The following is a 16,360-nucleotide window of genomic DNA, read 5'->3' as shown; positions in this document are numbered from 1 at the left end:
CTCCGCATACGCGCGCAGTCCTGCGGTTACGACACCACCTCAGAGTCCATGATCCGGGACCAGATCGTATTTGGGGTTGCCTCCGGCAGCCTACGCCAGCAGCTTCTAAAAATAAAAGGCCTGGCCTTAGCATCTGCAGTTGAAGCCTGTATCCTGCACGAGAACGCGACTAGCCGCTATGCCCAATTTCAGGCGACCGAATCGGCGCGGAGGGGGTCCTACTCGACCGGATCGGCGAGCCAGGTGCCCCACGAGGCCGAACGGGTCCAGGCCATCGAATTTCTCCCGGCCCGCGGCCCGGACGAGGGCAGACGTTTCGCATGCTTTTTGAGGCCTCCCGCGCTTGTGCGCGCCAAAGCCTACGGCAACACTGAGGGACGTGATGCGCAGGCGCGCTCGAAGCAGGACCGAACTGCGCATGCGCAGTGGCGTAACGAACGCCATGACATCACGACGTGCGGCAACTGTGGAGCTGCACATTTAAAAGGGCAATGTCCCGCAAAAACCTGACAATGCCTTCGCTGTGGCAAGGTGGGCCACTACGCTGCTTACTGTTGAGCGGCTCAACCTGTTGATCTTCCGCATCTCCGACAACCTCGCAGGAACGTGCGGTCCATTCAGCCTCCACATTACGACATCCAAACCGATGACACAGATGACCAAGATGCCTTCCGGGTTGCGGTCATTGATGGGAACCGGGTCAACACAATTAATCTGGGTGATGAATGGTGTGCCATCCTGACGGTCAACCGATCGCCAATCACTTTCCGCCTGGACACTGGCGCCTCCGCCAACCTCATAGCATGGTCAGCCTTCTACGCCATGAAGGTCAGACCACCAATCCGGCCGTCCCGGTGCAGGATGGTCGACTACAACGGGAACGTTATCCCGGCCATGTGATCCTGCCAGCTCCAGGCGACACACAACACACACACACGGCCACACTCTCGTTCGAGATAGTCGGCTCATCGAAGGACTCCCTGCTGCACAGGCATGCAAGGCTCTCCACCTCGTGCAATGAGTCCACTCTCTCTCTCCAGACGGCACATCTGACTTCCCGGATGCAGAGTTCAACGCAGAGCTCCAATCGCTCCTCGCCCACAACCAGGAGGCATTCGAGGGCATGGGAACACTGCCATACACCTACCAAATTTGCCTCAAACCGGACGCCATCCCGGTCATTCACACACCTCGCAGGGTTCCTGCGCCACTTAAAGACCTTCTCAAGCAGCAGCTGCAGGATCTCCAAGACCAAGGGGTCCTATCCAGGGTCAGCTCCATGGTGTGTGTCAAGAAGCCCTCCGGCGAGCTCCGCATCTGTATTGACCCCAAAGACCTCAATAATAATATGAGGGAACATTATCCCATACCCAAACGGGAGGAGATCACCAGTGAAATGGCCCAGGCGAAAATATTTATGAAACTGGATGCTTCTAAGGGGTTTTGGCAGATCCAACTCGATCCCTCCAGCCGAAAGCTATGCACCTTCAACACCCCTTTCGGCAGGTTCTGCTACAATCGGATGCCATTTGGCATCATCTCGGCATCCGAGGTCTTTCATAGGATCATGGAGCAGATGATGAAAGGCATCGAAGGGGTGCGCGTATATGTGGACGATGTCATCATCTGGTCCAACGCACCACAGGAGCACATATATCGTCTCCAACGCGTTTTTGCCCGCATACGGGAAAACGGCCTGCGCCTCAACCGAGCCAAGTGTTCCTTTGGCCAGACGGAGTTGAAGTTCCTGGGGGACCATATCTCCCGGTCAGGGGTCCGTCCGGATGCAAACAAGGTGAGCGCCATCACAGCCATGCCGCAGCCGGCCGACAAGAAAGCAGTGCTACGCTTCCTTGGCATGGTCAACTTCCTGGGGAAGTTAATTCCCAACCTTGCCTCCCGACGGCTCTGCGCCACCTCGTCAAAAAGTCCACAGAGTTCCAGTGGCAACACACATACCAGCTGGAATGGGAGGAGCTCAAACTCAAACTCACCACTGCACCGGTATTGGCGTTCTTTGACACGTCTCGTGCCACCAAAATCTCGACTGATGCCAGACAATCCGGCATTGGAGCCGTGCTCCTGCAGCGGGATGACACGTCGTCATGGGCCCCAGTTGCCTATGCATCGCGAGCCATGAACCCCACAGAGCAGCGCTACGCGCAGATCGAAAAGGAGTGCCTGGGCTTGCTAACCGGTTTAGACAAGTTCCATGATTATGTATATGATCTTCCCTGGTTCACTGTCGAAACTGATCACCTGGTCAGCATAATAAACAAGGACCTGAACGAGATGACCCCTCGCCTCCAGCGCATCCTACTTAAACTCAGGAGGTACGACTTCCAACTGGTCTACACTCCAGGGAAGGAACTCATCGTTGCGGATGCCCTATCCAGAGCAGTGAGCACGCCGCCAGATGCGGAGGGGTTCGTATGTCAGGTCGAGGCACAGGTGGCTTTCACATCGGCAAATCTGCCAGCTGACGACTCCAGTCTGGCCCGTATCCGCCGAGAGACTGCGGCCAACCCCCTTCTACAGCGTGTGATGCGCCACATGATGGGAGGGTGGCTCAAAGGGCAGTGCCCACAATTCTACAATATCCGAGACGACCTGGCTGTCATTGATGGCGTCCTTCTGAAGCTGGACCGGATTGTGATTCCGCACAGCATGCGCAAGCTGGTTCTCGACCAACTACACAAAGGCCACTTGGGGGTCGAGAAGCGCAGACGGAGGGCCCGAGAGGCGGTATACTGGCCGGGCATCCGGCACCTCCACGTACCTCCTGTCTACCCTCACTATCTCCCCACCAGCCTCTCCCTCTCCCTCTGCTCTCTCCTCTCCTTGTGGGCCCTAATGGAGACCAGCTCTCCCCTAACCACCGCCTTCAGCGCCTCCCATACCATCCCCACTCGGACTTCCCTGTTATCGTTGGCCTCCAGGTATCTCTCTATGCTTCTTCGGACCTGCTCGCTCACCTCCTCGTCCGCCAACTGCCCCACCTCCAAGTGCCACAACGGGCGCTGGTCCCTCTCCTCCCCCAGCTCTACCCAATGCGGGGCTTGATCCGAAATGGCTATCGCCGAGTACTCCGTATCCTCTACTCTCGCAATCAGCGCTCTGCTCATAACAAAAAAGTTGATCCGGGAATAAGCCTTATGAACGTGCGAGAAGAATGAAAATTCCCTAGCCCCTGGCCTTGCAAATCTCCAAGGGTCCACGCCTCCCATCTGGTCCATAAACCCGTCCTAGACCTGGAGCGATCCAGTGCCGGATCCAACACCGTGTTGAAGTCCCCCGCATTATCAGGCCCCCTACTTCCAAGCCTGGATCCGACCCAGCATTCGCTGCATAAAACCCGCATCGTCCCAGTTCGGGGCGTACACGTTGACCAGCACCACCCTTTCCCCTTGCAACTTACCACTTACCATTACGTACCTGCTGTCGTTGTCTGTCACAATGCTCGACGCCTCGAACGACACCCTCTTTCCCACCAAGATCGCCACCCCCCCCCGATTTTTGGCATCCAGCCCCGAATGAAACACCTGGCCTACCCACACCTTCCTCAATCTTACCTGGTCTGCCAGCTTTAGTTCCCTTTCAAGGAATGGCAGTGAGATCCTTTTTTTTTGTAGCCTGATTGATGGCTGCAGTTGTTGGTCCCTCTCTCCCTGGGTCAAAGCTCTTGTCTGCTTCTCTTGAAGAATTTGTTTTTCCGCTCTCAGTTTCCTGTCCTTATCAATTCTTTTTGTCACAGCTAAGATGGCCGCTGTTACCTCACAAGGAGACTCAGTCTAAAATGCACAACATTATCTGGTAGCTTAGAGCCATTTGGAAACAATCTTCAAACTAATTCCAAGGTTGTTTTTTTAAAACGATACAGTTAAAAAAAATTCTAAAAATGTGTACTTTCCTAACTGCACACCAGAACACCATATACCATTCATCGCACTTCAAATGTATTCTTGGTGTCAAGGCACATGGTGTTGAAGAGGAGACAAGTTATTTTCTCCTCCTCTAAATATATTGAAGAAACAACAAAGAGAAACCCCCGATGTCTTCAGGTTTCCTTCCACCTCACTGCACACTGTGAATCACTCATTTCTTCTCAGAGTCAGTCGCCTGGTAACACGTATTGTAAAGTGAGCCAAAAAAAAGCACAGAAGAAGATACACAAAACAGGAGTGGACAAATGGAGCCACTCTGAAATAGAAGACGGAGGATCTGGAGACACTAAGCGTCCTCAGAAGCAGATACATCTCCACGTGGAGCTGTTGGAGACAACAGCCTTAAGTACTCCTGCCGCTCAGGTAGCAGTTGCTTAAAGCTCAAGGCACACTCGAAGAGGTCAAACATTACAGGTGTGCATCAAGAGAAAACATCAGGTGAAGAGTCACAAAGAATCCTGCCACTTGGTGTTCTGGCACACCGCTGCAGGAACCCCTGATCCCCTACGTAGAAACCTGTAGTATTTACATACTTCTCTCTGTTTCTGCGTTGATCTCCGCCAGGTGCTCCGGTTTCCTCCCACTGTCCAAACTAGTGCAGGTAGGTGGATGGGCCATGATAAAAATTGCCGTGTAGTGTCCAGGTTAGGTGGTGTTACGGCGATAGGGTGGGGAATACACAGGTGGGGTCCTCTTTCAAAAGGTCTGTGCTGACTTGATGGGCTGAATGGCCTCCTTCTGCACTGTAGGAATTCTATGGTACAGGGCAGAAGCAGATTATACAATCCAACAGGGTCATGCCAGCATTTAGGCACGAGCATTCCTCCATCCTACTTCAGTTAACCATACATCCTATCCTTCCTTTCTCTCCTGAGCTCCTTATCTGGCTTAAACATGTCTATGTTATCTCCCTCAGCTACTCCAGGTGGTAACAAGTTCCACATTCAAATCACTACATTAGGAAAAAGGTTTATCAATCATTATCGCGTATCGATGACCAATAGTTTTGGGCTCCTCCCACAAGTTGATCTCCGGATGAAGAGTGATGATTGAGCCAACTAAAGTGCATTGCCAGCAGACTGAACACTCCTGTCCACAATGGTGTGACCATAGGACTATAAGACATAGGAGCAGAATAAAGCTACTTGTCCCATCAAGTCTGCTCCGCCATTCAATCATGGCTGATATTTTCTCATCCCCATTCTCCTGCCTTCTCGCCATAACCCCTGATCCCCTTATTAATCAAGATACAAATGCTGCTGGATTTCCCAGTCAATGCAGTTCCAAAGGCGGAGGTGGGTGCAGGTTCACTTACAATCAGCAATCTTCTTCTCTGATCTCTTTTCTGGTGACAGACCATCTCCACAAGCACTGCTCCCATCTCTGCCAGAGGCAGAAATGTCATGTGATGTTAAGGAGGGTAATGTGGGCAGCAAGGTGATTAGCACTGCTGCCTCACAGCAGCAGGGACCCGGGTTTGATTCCGACCTCGAGTGACTGTCCGTGTGGAATTTGCACATTCTCCCCGTGTCTGCGGGGGTTTCCTCCACACTGTTGCGCACTGTAACCAATCACTATTGCCGATGTACTATTTGTCAATGTACTTTGTCAATTATTCTGTTTGTCTGCTATGTACGTATTGTGTACATTCCCTTGGCCGCAGAAAAATACTTTTCACTGTACTTCAGTACATGTGACAATTAACCAATCAATCAATCCGGGTGCTCTGGTTTCCTCCCACAGTCCAAAGGCATGCAGGGTTAGGTGGATTAGCCATGCTAAATTGCCCTTTAGTGTCCAAAAAAATTAATTGGGATTAGGGGCTAGGGTGAGGGAGTGGGCTTAGGTAGGATGCTCCTTCGGAGGGTCGATGCAGACATGATAGGTCAAATGTCCTCCTTCTGCATCACCAACAGGCTGAACACTCCTGTCAATAGGGATTCTATGATTCCAAGTGCCTCCTGTGGAACCAAAAGTACCTACCCCCCACCCCCTTCGAAGCCCCTCTGCAAAACAAAGATGCATTGCTCTTTGGAAACCAAGAGATGGAGTAAAAATGGAAGTCGCAAAGTGTAAGGCAAATGTCGAAGTGAGTTGGATTCATCGTAATGGCTGTGACGTAGCAGCCCTCACAGAGATCTGGCTGCAAGCCTGAGATGACTGGAGTATTCCAGCCTACGGCACCTTTAAAAGGGACAGGGAAATTGAGAAAGGGATAGCAATATCAATAAAAGACAGTTTTCACAGTGGGAAGAAAGGACAGCGGTGAGCATGTCAATGGAAAAAATAAAGTAGAACTAATGAAGAGCGAAGGATAGAACACGCAGGTGGGAGTTCTCTACAGACGTCTTGACAGCAGTGATGTAGTGGGAGGGATGTATTAATACGCAGAGAGGTGAAGCATGTAGCGGAAACAATGTGACATTAATGTGAAATTTCAATTTCCGCACAAACCAGGAGAAGCAAAATAGCTCAAGCAATAAAAGTAATGAATTCCTATATGTATTTTGCAAAGTTTTCTAGGACACATCTGTTGTCGAACTGCCAAGGGAAAAAGACCTTGTTGGATTTCACAAAGAGTAATGAACAGTTTGCATCTTGCTAGTGGTGGTATTTGAATTTCACATTGGGGGCCAGTTTCACTCGGTTGGCTGGACGTCTGGTTCGTGATGCAGGAGCGATGCCAACAGCGCGGGTTCATTTCCCGTGCCAGCTGCGGCTATTCATGAAGGATCCACCTTCTCTGGGGCTGGTTTAGCACACTGGGCTAAATCGCTGGCTTTGAAAGCAGACCAAGGCAGGCCAGCAGCACGGTTCAATTCCTGTACCAGCCTCCCTGAACAGGCGCCGGAATGTGGCGTCTAGGGGCTTTTCACAGTATCTTCATTTAAAGCCTACTTGTGACAATAAGCGGATTTTCATTTCATTTCATTTCAACTTTGCCCCTCATTTAAGGTGCAGTGACCCTCAGGTCAAATCACCACCAGTCAGCTCTTCCCTTCCAAGGGGACAGCAGCCTATGATCATCTGGGACTATGGCGACTTTACTCTATATTCAAGGTGAGTTGGAAAAGTCACAAATTAAATATTAAGATCCTAGTCCAGACCCCAACAGTGCCTAGGAAACTGGACAGAAACCCCAATATTTTATTTTAATTTTGCAAGACTGTGAAGAAAGGATACCTCGCTCCAGGAATGATTGCACAAAGAAATAAGGATATGGTATGTTAAAACAAACTTCATTATACGCACAGTATTAAACTTTTTAACATTGTACCAGAAAATACAATTACCCCTTAAAAAATGCCACTCAATACAGTGAATACAATACCCTTAACTACTATCTTTATTCCCACTCAAATGGTTAAAATACCATTAGCACCCAGGAATACCTGCTTTATAGAGATAATGATTAGAAGGAAAGATCTTGTGCCACTGTTTTAAAGACAAGATCTGACTCCTGTCAGACCCATGCAGAAACTTTGGCTACATGTCTTCAGGAGATGCTTCTCAGCTTGTTTCAGCTCCCCCTTGTTCTCAGACAGGTCTGCACTGTGTGGAAAGACTGTTAATCTCTGCTAACTGAACTGCAGTGAGAATAAACTGCTTGACCTCTGTCGCAGCTTCATCTCCACTGACCTGCTTTCTGCAAAATGCTCGATGTCATGGCTCCACCCAGTAACATCATCTTACCAAGCTGAAATCCAATCAACTCCACAGGGAACTCTCTCTTAATCCAAACAACACTGCATTAGCTCAAGCTTTTTACGATGGCTTAATTGCACCAAACACCTATAAAACAATACGCCTGAAATTCCTACATTCATCACACAGGGAGGGACTTTAACTGAGTCTTCAAGAATGGGAAATGTGACTTCTGGTGGCGGCTATGAGGGAGCAGGTCGCACATTTGGTGGCGCCCGTTTCGGTCGGATTTTTGGACCTCTTCCCCTGACTTTCTTGCGCTTTTGAGCGCGGAACTGGAAAGCAATAGTACTCGGGCACTGGACTCATACAGAATTGTATGGACCTAAAAAGCCAGTGGGACCATAAACAGCAGAAGAAGTGGTTGAGTAAGGGCACAGTGGAGGCTGTGAGAGAGACCAGCATGGCTGGTGTTCAGAGCAAGGCGTCGACAGCCCAGCCCACAATGGAGCAGCTGCTGCAGACTATGCAGGAGGGCTTTTTGTCTCTGAAGCGTGACAACTTGGAGCCGCTACAGAAGTCGATTGACCGGATGGGAAAAAGGCTGGATGATCAGGCTGAGAAGCTCCTGCAGTTGGAGAAGTCAGTGGAGGATCAGGCTGACTTTCAAACGGTGGCGGATGTGGAGATTCGGAGGCTGAGGGACCAGCAAAAAGTGCTCCTGGAAAGGCTGGAGGACCTGGACAACAGATCTCGCCGGCAGAACGTGCGAATCGTGGGCCTGCTGGAGGGTGCAGAGGGGCTGGATGCTGCCGCATATGTGGAGGGTATGTTTCAGAGGTTGCTGGGGAACGAGGTGTTCCCATGCCCGCCGGTGGTGGACAAGGCACACAGAGTGCAGGTGAGGCAGCCATGACGAGGGGGTCCCCCACGAGCGATGGTGGTCCGGTTCCACAGGTACCTGGACAAGGAACGGGTGCTGCAATGGGTAAAGAGCACACAAAGCTGTATTTGGGACAATACCATCCTGCGTGTTTACCAAGATTTGAGTGCTGAGGTGGCCAGGAGGAGGGGAGGATACAGGCAGGTGAAGGAGATACTGTATAAAAACAAGGTGAAATTCGGGCTGCTTTTTCCGGGTGGACTGTGGGTTACGTATGAAGGTCAGCACCACTATTTCGAGGAACCCGAAGAGGCAATGGACTTCGTTAAGAAGCAAGGGCTGGCCCTGAGCTGAGGACGTTTGGACTCATGTTAGAACTTTTAAGCATTTGTGGTGTCTCTCCCGCTTTGAAAAGTGCCTGCAGGTTTGGGTCCGTTTTTGTAGTTTCTTTTTTCGACCTTTTTAGGGGTTGGAAGATGGTAGGGATGTGGGGGGTTTTTGCGTGCTTTTTGCGTGGTTGACCTGAATGTTTCCTGTTTGGGTTCATTGATTAGTTGGAGTTTGGCTGGGGGGAAAATAATAAAGAAAACAGTTAAAAGGGTTGGGTTAAAAATGGATGCTTCAGGGGAACTTTGTGCAATCTTTTTCAGTGTCTGTATGGGAAGGACTGAGAGTGCCTGTTATTTCATATTTCATTTATTCTTGTTTAACTTGAATTGTGCTATTGTGGGGGTTGTTTATGATTTTATAGAGTGTTTGCTTAAATAGAGCTGATCTGGGGAAGTGGTATGGATGGGTCGGGGGAGGGGTGACAGGGAACAATGGGTGGGAGATGCGCTGGCGCCGAGGCTGGGAGCCCCAGGCTAGCTGGGTGCAGCTAGTCAACGGAAGCCGAGGTGGGGGGCGGGGGGGGGTGCATATAGTTAGATTAGAGCAGGGGTTAGGGGATAGGATGGTGTTGCTAGGGGGGAGGGGGGGGGGGTCGTTCTGCTGACGGGGATGGAAACTGGGCATGGCAACAGTGAGGAGGTCATGGGTGGAGCCGGTCAGGAGGCAGGCCAGATGAAGCGCGACACATGGCTGGGGGGGGCTGGCCAAGGAAAGGAGATGGCTGATCGGCAAAGGGGGGAGGCGAAGTGCCCCCCAACCAGGCTGATCACCTGAAATGTTAGAGGGTTAAACGGGCCAGTGAAGAGGGCGTGTGTGTTTGCGCATCTGCAGGTTCTGAAGGCGGACATAGTCTTGCTGCAGGAGTCGCACCTGAAAGTGGCAGACCAGGTTAGGTTAAGGAAGGGCTGGCTCAGTCAGGTCTTTCATTCGGGGCTTGATTCTAAGACGAGGGGGGTTGCGATCCTGATTAATAAAAGGGAACAATTTGAGGCGGAGGGCACAGTCGTGGATGGGGGTGGCAGGTTTGTTATGGTGAAGGGCAAGCTCAAAGGGGTGAGAGTAGTCCTGGTCAGTGTGTATGCCCCTAATTGGGACAATGTGGATTTTATTAGGAGGATGCTAGGGAAGATGCCCGACTTGGACTCGCGTAAGCTGATCATGGGCGGGGACTTTAATAGTCCTGGACCCGAGCCTGGACCGGTCATGCTCAAGAACGGGCAGGTTGCCAGCGATGGCAAAGGAACTGAGAAGGTTCATGGAACAAACGGGGGGAGCAGATCCGTGGAGATTTAGCCGGCCGATGGCAAGGGACTTCTCGTTCTACTCCCACGTCCGCAAGGTTTATTCCCGAATTGACTACTTTGTTGTGAGTAGGGACCTGCTGGCCGGAATGGTGGGGGCAGAATATTCAGCAATTGCCATATCGGACCATGTTCCGCACTGGGTAGACCTGCAGTTTTGTAAGGACAGCTTTCAGGGCCCACCATGGAGGCTGGATGTTGGATTACTCGCGGACGATGCGGTGTGTGAGAGGCTGAGGAAATGCATGCAGAATTACCTGCAGGTGAACGATACTGGGGATGTCACGGCAGCGGTGCTCTGGGAGGCACTGAAGGCAGTGGTGAGAGGGGAGCTGATTTAAATCCGGGCGTACAGCGACAGGACAGATAGGGCGGGCCGACTGATTAAGGAAATTCTACGGACGGACAGGAGTTACGCGGAATCCCTGAGGCCAGAGGTACTCAGGAAACGACAGAGGCTGTAGACCGAATTTGGAGTGCTGACTACAGGCAAGGCTGTAGAGTAGCTTAGAAAGGTAAAAGGCGCGATTTATGAGCATGGGGAGAAGGCCAGTAGAATGTCTGCGCAACACATAAGGAAGAGGGAAGCGGCTGGGGAAATAGGGAGGTTAGTGGATGGGGAAGGTAATCTAGTGGGTGACCCGGCAGGGCCGAACAAGATCGTTAGGGACTTTTATAGGAAGCTGTACACTTCGGAACCACCCGGGGGACCGGGGGGGTGAGGCGATTCCTGGACGGACCGACCTTCCCAAGAGTGGGGAGGGGGTTGGTGGACGGACTGGGGGCCCTGATTAGGATCAAAGAGGTATCCAGGGGCCTGAACATCATGCAGTCGGGTAAAGCCCCGGGGCCGGACGGGTATCCGGTGGAGTTTTACAAAAAATTTGCCGGGATAGTGGGCCGGTGCAAGTCAGGGTCTTTAATGAGGCAAGAGACAGAGGGAGTTTACCCCCGACGATGTCGCAGGCCACCATCTCACTGATTGTGAAACAGGATAAGGACCCGGAGGCCTGTGGGTCATACAGGCCGATCTTTGATCAACGTAGACGCCAAGTTACTGGCCAAGATTTTGGCGACTAGAATTGAGGACTGTGTCCCGGATATAATTGTGGAGACCAAACCGGGTTTGTAAAGGGGAGGCAGCTGGTGGCCAACCTAAGAAGGCTGCCTAACGTGATTATGATGCCCCTGGAGAGTAGGGAGGTAGAGATACTGGTAGCCATAGATGCTGAAAAGGCTTTTGACCAGGTCGAGTGGGATTATCTGTGGGAGGTACTATGACAGTTCGGGTTTGGGGCATGGTTCATCGACTGGGTTAGGCTATTGTATCAGGCCCCGGAGGCGAGTGTAAGGACGAACAGGACGACATCGGACTATTTTAGACTGCACCGTGGGACAACACAGGGCTGCCCTCTCTCCCTACTGCTGTTTGTGCTGGCCATAGAGCCGCTGGCAATTGCACTGAGAGCTTCTAGGGGCTGGAAAGGGCTGGTCCGGGGGAGGAGTGGAACATAGAGTCTCGTTATACGCAGATGATCTGCTGTTATATGTATCGGTGGGGATGGACGGTATTATGACAACCCTGAGGGAATTTTGCCGGTTCTCCGGATACAAACTGAACATGGCTAAGGGCGAGTTGTTTGTAATTCAGGCGAGGGGGCAGGAGAGGAGGCTGAAGGGGTTGCCGTTATGGCTAGTGGAGGAGAATGTCCGATATTTGGGGATTCAGGTGGCACGGGACTGGGGCGGGTTGCACAAGCTCAACCTGTCCCGACTGGTGGAACGAGTGAGGGAGGAGGTCCGGAGGTGGGATGCGCTCCCGCTGTCATTGGCGGGGAGGGTGCAGACTGTTAAGATGACGATTCTCCCGCGGTTCTTGTTTGTTTTTCAGTGTCTCCCCATCTTTATCCCACGGTCCTTCTTTAAGAGGCTGAATAAAATTATTCTGGGATTTGTATGGGCAGGGAAGTCCCCGCGGGTGAAGAGGGTGATGCTTGAAAGGAACAGAGGAGAAGGGGGGCTGGCGTTGCCGAACTTCAGCAACTATTACTGGGCGGCCAACATAGCGATGATAAGGAAATGGATGGTGGGTGCGGGGTCGGTTTGGGAGCGGATGGAGGCTGCTTCGTGCAGCGGCACTAGCTTAGCAGCCCTGGTCACGGCGCCTCTGCCGCTTCCGCCAGCACGGAACTCCACCAGCCCAATAGTGGTGGCGGCTCTTCGGATCTGGGGCCAGTGGAGGAGGCATGTAAGGGAGGTAAGAGCATCGGTGTGGACCCCAATCTGCAGCAACCACCGATTTGCCCCGGGGAACATGGACGGGGGATATCGACTGTGGAGGAGGGCGGGGATTGGGAGGATGGGGGATCTGTTCCTGGAAGAGTGCTTTCCGAGCATGAGGGCGCTGGAGGCGAAGTTTGGGCTGGCGAGAGGGAACGACTTTAGATACTTACAGGTGCGGGATTTTGTACGCAGACTGGTGCCGTCCTTCCCAAGTCTCCCGCCGAAGGGGAGGCAGGACAGGGTAGTTTCTAGGGGAGAGGTGGGAGAGGGTAGAGTCTCAGGCGTCTACAAGGAGCTAATGGGAGCTGAGGATACGCAGACCGAGGACCTGTACCTTCAATGGGAAGAGGAGCTCGGGGGGGGAGATGGAGGACGGTGTCTGGGCAGAAGCCCTGAGCAGAGTAAACACGACCACAACATGCGCCAGGCTCAGCCTGATCCAGTTTAAGGTCGTGCACCGGGCCCACATGACAGTGGCCTGGATGAGCAAATTCTTCGGGCTGGAGGACAAGTGTGCTAGATGCGCCAGAGGGCCGGCTAACCACTGGTTTGGAGGATAGGTCTTATGAGGAAAGGTTGAGGGAACTAGGGCTTTTCTCTTTGGAGCGGAGGAGGATGAGAGGAGACTCAATAGAAGTTTATAAGATGATGAGGGGGATAGATAGAGTGGACGTTCAGAGACTATTTCATATTACATAACTATAAGGTTCAGGGTGGGAGATATAGGAGGGATGTCCGAGGTAGGTTCTTTACTCAGAGAGTGGTTTAGGTGTGGAATGGACTGCCTGCTGTGATAGTGGAGTCGGACACTTTAGGAACTTTCAAGTGGTTATTGGGTAGGCATGTGTAGCACACCCGAATGACAGGGAGTGGGATAGCTTGATCTTGGTTTTGGACAAGGCTCGGCACAAGATCGAGGGCCGAAGGGCCTGTTCTGTGCTGTACTGTTCTATGTTCTGGCCGTGCCCTAAACTCAGGGGGTATTGGCAGGGATTCCCAGATGTCATGCCCCGGGTATTGAAAACTGGTGTGGTAATGAGCCCTGAGGTGGCAATCTTTGGGGTTTCGGAGGATCCGGGAGTCCAGGAAGAGAGAGAGGCCGACATTCTGGCCTTTGCTTCCCTGGTAGCCTGGCGACGAATACTGTTAGCATGGAGGGACTCAAAACCCCCGAGGGCTGAGGTATGGCTATCGGACATGGCGAGCTTTCTTGGCCTAGAGAAAGTTAAGTTCGCCTTCAGAGGTTTGCTACTAGGGTTCGCCCGAAGGTGGCAGCTATTTATTGACTTCTTCGCAGAGGAGTAGGCGTCAGCGGTGGGGGGGGGGGGGGGGGGGGGGGGTAGGGGGATATTGAGGCAGGTCCGTGCGTGAACAGAGCCGTGGTTTGCACTATGTTTAATTTGTGTCTTGACATTTTTTTTTGTACTGTACAATGTCACTTTTTCACTATGCCTAAAATACCTCAATAAAATTGTTTGTTAAAAAAAAAGAAAGGGAATGTGACTTGCAGGGTGACTGAATGAGAGGATTTCCCGATGGCAGGTTGAGATGCCGTGATTAAGTCATTGTCATGTTTGCAGCGTGTTGTGCCTCACGCCAGTCTATAGCAGGTTTGTATTTGTAATAATATCCATGCCATGAACACAAAATGTTACATTCTACCTTTAAGGTAATGCCTGCAGCACCCATTCCTGTGTGTTTAAAGGTGGCATGCACCAGTTGGCCTTGTACAGTTCTGCCTATGGTCAGTGATTTTCTTTGCTGAACTCTTTCGCACAGGGGAGGGGAGCAGAATGTCAGCTTGCATGGGGGAGGGGGCGGTTTTTGCGTGTGGTTGAGAGCATCCAGGTGTGGAAGAAGGAAGGATCTACCATCCTGGGTGAGGTGGATTGTGCTTTGGTCGTGGACGGAGTTGAGATTCTCACTGCTCATCCGTTCTATAGGAGATATCCACGGACACAATGCTCTCATGACACTGCCTTCTTCACCCAGTCTAATTGCTGGAACACATATGGGCCTCCTATGCCCAATAATCCTGCTCAGAAGCAGGATGAGGGGGAACAACAAAGGATTGTCTCTTGCCAGTCAGCGACAGCATGGTAGCACAATAGTTAGCAGTTGCTTCACAGCTCCAGGGTCCCAGGTTCGATTCCCGGCTTGGGTCACTGTGTTCGGAGTCTGCACGATCTCCCCATGCCTGCCTGGGTTTCCTCCGGGTGCTCCGGTTTCCTCCCACAGTCCAAAGATGTGCAGGTTAGATGGATTGGCCATGATAAATTGCCCTTCGTGTCCAAAAAGGTTAGGGGGGTTACAGGAATAGGGTGAAGGCATAGGTTTAAGTAGGGTGTTCTTTCCAAGGGCCGGTGCAGACTCGATGGGCCAAATGGCCTCCTTCTGCACTGTAAATTCTATGATTCTATGACAGAGGCCGCACAGCCGGCAGTGGGCAGCACCAGAGGGAGAGGCTGGTCAGGATGAAGCCACCCTGAGGAAAGTAGCTTAAAAGTGGGCCACTGGCTTTGGGCAGCAAAGTTGCCATGTTGTCCTGGAAACAGCACGTCAGCCAATGGAGAGTTTCACCAATGAGAAGCTTCCTCTGCCGTGGAATCACACACATTGCCTGTGATTGCTGCCAGCGTTTAGATTTTTACTTTGAATCGTGTGGGAAATGAGAAAGGGTGGAAGTGCCGCACCAGTGCCGGTTACGCCATTGGCAAAGGCACACCGCGGCTAAAATTCATTGTGAAGAAATTACTGGAGTCAACCATGAAGAACTGAAACCTAGCACTTTGAAGATGATTGAAAGCCTGTCTGAAAACTTGGAAAGTGTGTGGTGCGTCAGCGTTTTTGTGTATGTGCGCACATGTGTTGGGGTGGTAGGTTGCAAAGGCATGGGGTGCATGCGTGTGTGGCTTTATAATTATCCACTGTGTATCTCTGTATTTATCCACTACCTCCTCTTAACTCTCCTGGCTTTCCTCTCCTGTCTCATCCTCCTTATTTCCCAATGCTGCTTCCCCTGGTGCGTCTTGCACTGCATTCTCTCCTTCTGACAGCACAAAACTGGCTTCAATACTGTCGAACCATCCACCTTATATTTACCTGGTATGGCTCTGCCTCCCATGAATGCATTTTCTTTTTCAAATCACCGTGCCCAAGGCTGGAGAATAAATGAATTCCCAGCACTTTTCCCATAGCCACTGTCAACAGCATCACCGCCACCATCAGTGGTTTGAGGTATGCTCACCTTTTGGTCACCTAATCAAGTCAGTAGAGGGCAGCACGGTAGCATTGTGGCTAGCACAATTGCTTCACAGCTCCAGGGTCCCAGGTTCGATTCCCGGCTTGGGTCACTGTCTGTGCGGAGTCTGCACATCCTCCCTGTGTCTGCGTGGGTTTCCTCCGGGTGCTCCGGTTTCCTCCCACAGTCCAAAGATGTGCAGGTTAGGTGGATTGGCCATGATAAATTGCCCTTAGTGTTCAAAATTGCCCTTAGTGTTGGGTGGGGTTACTGGGTTATGGGGATAGGGTGGAGGTGTGGACCTTGGGTAGGGTGCTCTTTCCAAGAGCCGGTGCAGGCTCAATTGGCTGAATGGCCTCCTTCTGCACTGTAAATTCTATGAAATAAATTCTATGAAATAATCTCACTCCACATCAGGAAACCTTTATTTCCCTCTAGCTGCCATTTTTTCAGCTGCTGGAGTCCGCCCCTTTCCCAGTGAGCTATGACCCCAGAGTGTGGCTCTCGTTTTATTGAAGGAAAGGCAAAGAGAAAAACTAGATAAAAGTGGTTTCAATTCAACAAGCTCAGGCCTTCCAGCTTACAAAGAAAAAAACAAATTAACTTCATTAATTTCATCAATGAAGTCCAGGTTTTAGTGACATATACAGCATGAAGGGTCATTCGCCCCGTC

General features: G+C 51.5%; 1 protein-coding gene across 6 annotated transcripts in view; it reads right to left on the bottom strand.

Moving 5' to 3' along the window:
* Nucleotides 1-16,360, bottom strand: part of LOC140396152 (contactin-1-like) — a 1,065,645-nt gene that overhangs the window by 956,541 nt on the left and 92,744 nt on the right. The window lies entirely within an intron of this gene.

This window comes from Scyliorhinus torazame, chromosome 19 (assembly GCF_047496885.1).
Source record: "Scyliorhinus torazame isolate Kashiwa2021f chromosome 19, sScyTor2.1, whole genome shotgun sequence".
Lineage (NCBI taxonomy): Eukaryota > Metazoa > Chordata > Chondrichthyes > Carcharhiniformes > Scyliorhinidae > Scyliorhinus > Scyliorhinus torazame.
This window is presented reverse-complemented; position numbering and strand designations above follow the sequence as displayed.